The 6,931-nt window shown below is 48.4% G+C and overlaps 1 protein-coding gene across 2 annotated transcripts in view; it reads left to right on the top strand.

The window, feature by feature from the left end:
- The first annotated feature begins 817 nt into the window (after positions 1 to 817).
- NCK2 (NCK adaptor protein 2) overlaps positions 818 to 6,931 on the top strand; it is a 165,738-nt gene continuing 159,624 nt past the window's right edge. Inside the window, exon 1 of one of the 2 annotated variants that reach the window (XM_074983257.1) lies at positions 818 to 1,053. The gene's annotated coding sequence lies outside the window, so the exon portion shown is untranslated. The remainder of the gene's footprint in view (positions 1,054 to 6,931) is intronic. The other variant, XM_074983256.1, reaches the window with a different exon arrangement.

Genomic DNA, 6,931 nt, shown 5'->3' with positions numbered 1-6,931 from the left:
TCCCGCCCGGCGCGCAAGAGGCAGAGCTTGTGCCAGTGACCTCACGGCGCTGGCCAATCCGCTGGGGGAGCCGCTGTGAGGCTATTCCTGAAAGTTCCCGTCCCCGGGGTGGCGCTGGGGGACAGGCTCGGGCCGCTTTCTATTTTTAGCAGCCGTCCCGGTCCAGCCCTTTGTTCCCCGCCCCGCGGCAGCGAGCGCGCGCGCGGTTGGGAAGGGCCGCTCCCATCCCCCACCCAGGCTGCGCGAGGCAGAGCCCAGCGTAGGGCGCACCCGGGCTGCGAAGGAGCGGGCGGGTTTCTCACTGGGTGCGGGTGCGTGGGGTGGGGGCGCTCGGCTTTGTGCGGCTCCATCTTTGCCCCTCGCACGGCGGCTCCCGCGGTCGCTCGGCGCCGGGGGTTAGTTTACAGACAGAGAAACCGGCGCGGCTCCCCTGAGGAGGGGCGGGGTGTGTCCGCCCCCCAGCACCGCCCCACCCCCCCACGGGCAGCACAGCCCCGACCCCGCACTCAGGTGTGCGGCTGTGGGCCCGATCCCGGCCGTCCTACACCCTTACCAGTTCCGCCTCCGGCAGCGGCCCCGCGCTCTCCCCCCGCCCCCCAACTCTGCGGGCAGGGGAGAGTGAGGGGGAGCCCCCCCCCCCGAACGAGCGCAGCTCCCGGCCGGAGCCAGGGGAAGCGCAGGGGCCCGCCCCTCTCCTCTCCTCCCCTCCCGCGGCAGGCAGGGACGGGAAGGGGAGGGGTGTGTAGCAGGCGGGGGGAGGGGCCGCCACTGCCGCCGCCGGGCTGAGGAGCGGCAGGAGCGCCGGGGCCTGGGGCACGTCCGGCTGGCCCGGGGGAGGACGAGGAAGGGGGGACGCGGCCCCTCACGAGGACGCAGCGGCCGGGGAGGGCGCGCAGCCAACCGCTGCCGCCGCCGCCGAGACAAAGAGCGGAGCCCGCCTGGGAACCACCCCGCTCCCAGCCGCCGCCGCTGCCATTACTGCTCCGCTCCCGCCCCTCGGCCGGAGAACACCGGGCCCCCGCCCCGCCACGAGCCAGCGCCGCCCGGCTGGAGGTGAGAGCGAGAGCGGGGCCGGGCCGGGCCGGGACCCGCCGCAAACTTGTGGCGGCCGCTGCTGGGGAGTTGGGCGGCCCCGGGGGACGCTGCCGGGCCTAGCCTAGCGCCTCCCCGCCAGCCGAGCCGAGCTCCCCGCAGGGGCCGGGAGAGTCGGGCGGCGGGGCGGTTCGCCCGGGGCCGCAGGAAGCTGGGGGGCGGGCGCGGCGCTGCCACGTTCGGGCGCTGCGGCCGCGGGGAGGCGGGTCCGCGCTGTGCGGCTTCTGGTCGGACCTCGGAGGCCGCTGTGTAGACCTGGGCGTGCAGGGCAGAGTCGAGCCGAGCTGGGGGCTGGGACCCGGCGGACTCGCGCCTGCCGCGGGGCTGAGCCCGGAGGCGAGCTGCTTCTAACAGAGCCCCTCGGCTCTCCTTGGGTAACTCCGAGCCCGACTGCCCATAGGGCAGACAACAATGCTCAGCTAGGACGTAACTGATAGCCCTGGCACTGAAATAACCGGCCGAGTATAGCCAGCTCCCTGCGTGAGGAGGAGGCAGCCAGAGTACTTGTTCTGTCAGAGTAACAGTCAAACGGCTTAGCAAAACCGGTTATCTGCATTTCTATTTTTAGTCATTTCATCGTCTGCAATTTACTGGAGTGTTGACTAGCCTAGGTCAGGTAGCACCTTGTACTACTTCATCTTCAGTGCTAAAGTTTGTATTCTAACAGAGAGTCGGTACTGAATGAAGTTTTCAGAAGAGGTATAATGTGGTGTTTGAAAATCAAAACCTAGCATCTGTAATTTGTTTACCTGTTTTGGAACTCGGTTTTTATATGGAGTAATACATTTGCTCATGATACAAGTTTAACAAATGGACACTTTATAATTATTTGTCAAACTAGCATCTAACACATTTAAAATAAACAATCAATTCCAAACTAAGCTTCAGATGCTAAAACATAGAAATATTCTGATGTGTGCATTTGTTGAATTTCAACTTTGTATATTGATCTCATTTTTTTTGTAGAAACCATGTTAGTATAATGCCATTAAAATCAGTACAGTAAACTTTTGTGTCCGGCAGCCCTCCACACATGGGAGGGTGCCAGATATTCAAATATTCTGGATAATAGAGAGGTTTTTCTTTAATGTTATACATTGCTAGGTATGCAAGATTACATATTAAGGAACAAATATATGCAGAATACTTCATTTACCAACAACAGTAGTAGTGCACACCATAAACTTATATCATTTTTACTGTATTTATTTGTATTTACTTTCACTATACTGTACTTATGGAAACATAAATTTACTTCTGGTTAAAATGTCAGTTATTTGAGAGTTTTGTATGATAGAATGCCAGCTACAAAAGGGTTTACTGTAGTTGTTGTGGTAGGCTGATATTTCTCATTGATGTCAGTGTTATAGCAGCCAGACTAATAATAATATCTAAAATAACACAATACTTGAAGTTGTTTATATGTACTTCTGTTCTTTGAGCAGTTTAAAGGCACAGAGGAATGACCAAAATAACACCAAAATTAAAGATTTCCCTTAGGGTTTTTTTAATGGGTTGTTCTGTGAGACTCGGTATGTCTATGTTTCCAGAAAGATTGAAACTGCTGCTTTTGATCCTCTGGAGTTCAATTTAGTGCACCCAGTAGGGATGTGCTAAGTCAAACTCACAGGTGCTGTTGTTGGTGCTAGTACTCCTGTCCCTCAGTAGGAGTAAGGGAAGTGAACAGGAGAATTTGCAGTGGAGTTCAATCTTCCACAGCAGAGACGGCATGGAAGTCTGAATTAAGGTGCATTGACTCCACCTGCATAATTAGCAAAGCTGGAGTTGCATAGTTTTCCTGTAGTAGACCTGTCCTCAGTGTGGGTACAATGGGTCATTGACATAGATCCAATGGCAGTGTTATGAAAAGTTAATAATTCAGGTTAGAATTACAACTTTGATTAATCTTCTGAGTCCATGTAATGTAGTTTGTATGGTATTTCATCTTTAGTGTTAGAGGATCAATTGCACTATAAAATAGCTGTATATGTTGAGATTTAAGTTGTGAACTAAATACTGATTTTTTTCCCCCATGTTAGTTTGAAAATTTGAATGTTTGTTTAATTTTGCCCTTTATGTATCTAGATTCCATTTTTATTTCCATCTTCTTATTTGGGCTGGGAGTAGTGTCCCTGAAGGACACACTATTATAGCTGCTTAATGTGCGATGGGAAATCAGGCCTCTTTTCAGTGATACCCGAGTAGTGGTTTAATGCCATATAGGCAGGTTAGGTCTGCCACAGTTGCTTTCTCTTCCTCAGAATTTGGGTCAGGAGCTTAAAATGGAGGAAAAATCTAGGTTTTTAATCGCTTTAGAGTGGATCCCTCAAGGATCCTTTCACAGTATTTCACCATCTGTATAGGGTTTCGAGACGTGGCATGACCAAAGCACTGACTAGGATGATTTAATTGGGTTTGGTCCTGCTTTGAGCAGGGGGTTTGGACTAGATGACCTCTTGAGGTTTCTTACAACCCTAATCTATGAATCTGTGACTTTTGTCTGGGAAGTGTCATTAAAGTTCTGATAGTTGCAGTGGCTTTTAAGCACTCTTAGCCTGTCATTACTGTGTAGGAAGTATTACGCCAATACATCTTATATTTGGATTGTAGACATAACTTACTACAAAATAAGATTTAGATAACTTGGTGATTGTAGTGCTTCTAAAAATGTTCTTTTTATTGTTCTGAAGACTGAAATCTTCTGTCTGATAAAAGCAGTCATATTTCAAATTTTGTTATCCCAGTAGTCTGTCTTAAGTAGAGGGTGTTTCAGTGTTCATAACTGTTCCTTATTTTCTTTGCTGAGACTTGTAACAAGGAGACCTGTTGTGCAGAACATATTTTTCAGTGGGGCTACGTCTGTACTAGCACACTACATCGAAGTAGCTTATTTCGACATAAGAACATCGAAATAGGCTACTTCAAGACGTATTGTCTACATATCCTCCAGGGCTGGTGCCATTGACGTTCAACGTCAAAGTAGCGATGGAGAACATCGAAAGGAGCCACCCCAGAAGGAAATGCAGAGCGTGTGTACGTGTACGTACTTACACACACACACACACACGCGCGCGCGCGCTCCCTGTCGAAATAAGGGGCCAGGAAAGCCCCAAGCTGCCCCCTTAAATGGCCCCTCCCAGACACACTTGGCCCTGCACAGCACGAGATCCACAGAGCCGACAACCAGTTGCAGACCTCCAGCTGCAGCAGCCAGAAGCCCTGGGCTAAGGGCTGCTGTATGCGGTGACCATAGAGCCCCGCAGGGGCTGTGCAGTGTGTGTCTCAACCCTTCAGCTGATGGGCGCCGTGCACTACCCCACTATTTTGATGTAGCGGGATGGGGATCATCTACACACGCCTACTTCGATGTTGAACATCAGAGTAGGGCTCTGTTCCCATCTACGGATAGGAATAGCGATTTTGATGTCTTGCCACCTAACGTCGATTTTAACATCAAAATAGCTCACGGCGCGTATAGACGCGATGCGTACTATTTCGATGATGTTCCAGCTACTTTGAAGTAGCTGGCTAGTGGCTAGTGGAGACGCACCCTAGGAGTGGAAATTGAAGGAACTCTTGCCCACTAACATCAAGACTAAAATATGCAAATAATTTTATATAGACCAGTGAACAGCCTTAAGATAGTAAACATTTGGACACTGCATCTTTCACCTGTACTTGAATCATTTACCCAGAGGTGAAAGGCATATTCCAGTTCTTTGAGTGATTAAAATCTTTCAAATCTTCCTCCTCTTGGTCTCTGTAAAAGAGAGACAAAGTCCATCTACCTTCTGCATGGTTTCTTCTATTGATCTCTAGTTAGTGGGTGTCTGATAAATTTGAAACTCTAGCATTTTAAAGGCTGCTGCACCATAAGGAACATACTGTCCCTTTTTTCTCCTTAATTCCCCCCAAAAGTCTCCTCTTAGCTCTGTGTAGTTGGCTGAGGGATGGGCACACCACTCTACATCTCTCCCACCATCTCCTGGCCTCTGCAAAGGGAGAAGGAAGGACAGAGAGGTCTGCTGTTCGCCACTTCCCTGTAATTTTGTCATATTGCCTTTTCTTCCTCTGTTGATAACTGATGTGTATTCCTTTGCTGATTCCCATGGCTTTCCTCAGCAGCAGCTTAAACATTGAGATTCCAGCAGCTTCGTTTTTGGCTCCAGTTCTGAAAAGCAATAGTGAAACTCACCAGAGATGTGTGTTTTTTCTTAAGACCGCTGCTGCTGATTGACGAGTTATGAGCTGCAGCAGTATCCACACCGTCTGTAGATTCATGGAGGCACTACTGTGTTACTTTGTTTGGCTGAGGCTAAGTCTGTGCTGCCACTTTACTGTGGTGCAATGTTCTGGCTCAGTGGTGTGAAACACTTTCCTCTCCCCCACCCCCAAGTGCAGTAAATTACCAGTGTAAACCATGCTACTACAGTGCTGGGGATGTGCTCCCAACACTGTTATCTACTCTCCTTTGTATAGGTGGCTTACCTAGAGCACTGGGAGTGTTCTCTCTGTGCCCTTGTCATGAGTACAGTGCTGCATTAAAGTGCTATTGCAGCTGTGCTTAAACTTTGAAGTGTAGACAAAGCCTTTCAACCATGAGATGTAGAAAAAATTGTTTCTGAAATAAAAGTTTAAATTCTGTGAAAACTGTTAGCAGGAAAAACTTTCCATTTATCAATGTATTTTTAAAGGCATGGCTGTAATCATTATTTTTTCTATTTTAGGAATATTATTTGTGCAACTAGTTAAAAATAGTGTTTTTAGTTTGCATTCAAAATGAATTTACTAGCGGTGAAAGGCTGTGGATAACCCTCATTGGACACAGTACTCTGTCAAAATAGCCCAGCCCTGTTTTGGAGAGACGGGTGAGGTTGCTGTGAGGAGAGCTGATTTCTCGCTTCTTTTAAAGGAAAATACCTAAAGAAAGTGCATTTTCTTTTTATCATATTTAAGGGGTGTGTGTGTGTGTGTGTGTGTGTGTGTGTGTAAGTAAATACAAGGTGAACCTCTCTGTCCTGGTGCCCTTGGAACCTGATCAGTGCCAGACCACAGGAGGTCAGTATTATCTAGCAGCTTTACCAATACTTCCACTATTACTGTTCTCTTGGAAGCTATTTGGGGGTAAATTACAGCTAAATAATAACATAAACACTGAGAGCCAGGGCTGTGACTGTAAATAAACCTTATGGGACCATGGGAAACTTGGCCACACTCAATATGAGCAGAATCTGATTAACTAAAATCATGCTGGATGTTGCCAGATGTGAGTTCTGGGCAAGAGAGGTTCAGTCTGTACCACAATGCCTTCAATTTCCGTAGGGTGAGAACATTTAAATACTCATAAGTAGGCTGGTGCCTGTATTAATATTTGTTTAAAGGATCTGGGGGAAATTCAGCTTGTACTGGTGCTTTATGTGGAAGCATTATTTCCTCTAAGTGCTCACTTGCAGGGCAAGCCAGAGCGTGAATACAGCACAACAGCTTGCTGTTCAGTATTGTGTCCACTGTTGTAGCATAGTGGAAAGTTCTGGAGTTCAGCGTGGCTTAAGACCATAGTCAGTCAAGTCATAGTTCAGGATTTTTGGTTGGCTAACTGGGCTTTCTGTGCACACAGGATGTTAATGTGTGGAAGGTTGATGCGCCATAGATGTACTCTGTGGCTTGCTGTGTAGTAACTTGATCTATAAAAAAGCCAGTCAGCTAAACCAGTTTCCCATGCTAGTATTCACAGTTATTGTTATGAGGTACCAGCTCTTGAAAGAGATACTAATATTAAACAAAGTACTTACGACTTTGCAAGACTATTGGTGTTGACCCAAATATTCCAAGCTAATTT

Source organism: Carettochelys insculpta, chromosome 1 (genome assembly GCF_033958435.1).
Source record: "Carettochelys insculpta isolate YL-2023 chromosome 1, ASM3395843v1, whole genome shotgun sequence".
Taxonomy (NCBI): Eukaryota; Metazoa; Chordata; order Testudines; family Carettochelyidae; genus Carettochelys; species Carettochelys insculpta.
Note: the sequence above shows the minus strand (reverse complement) of the source record. Positions and strands in the feature narration are given on the sequence as shown.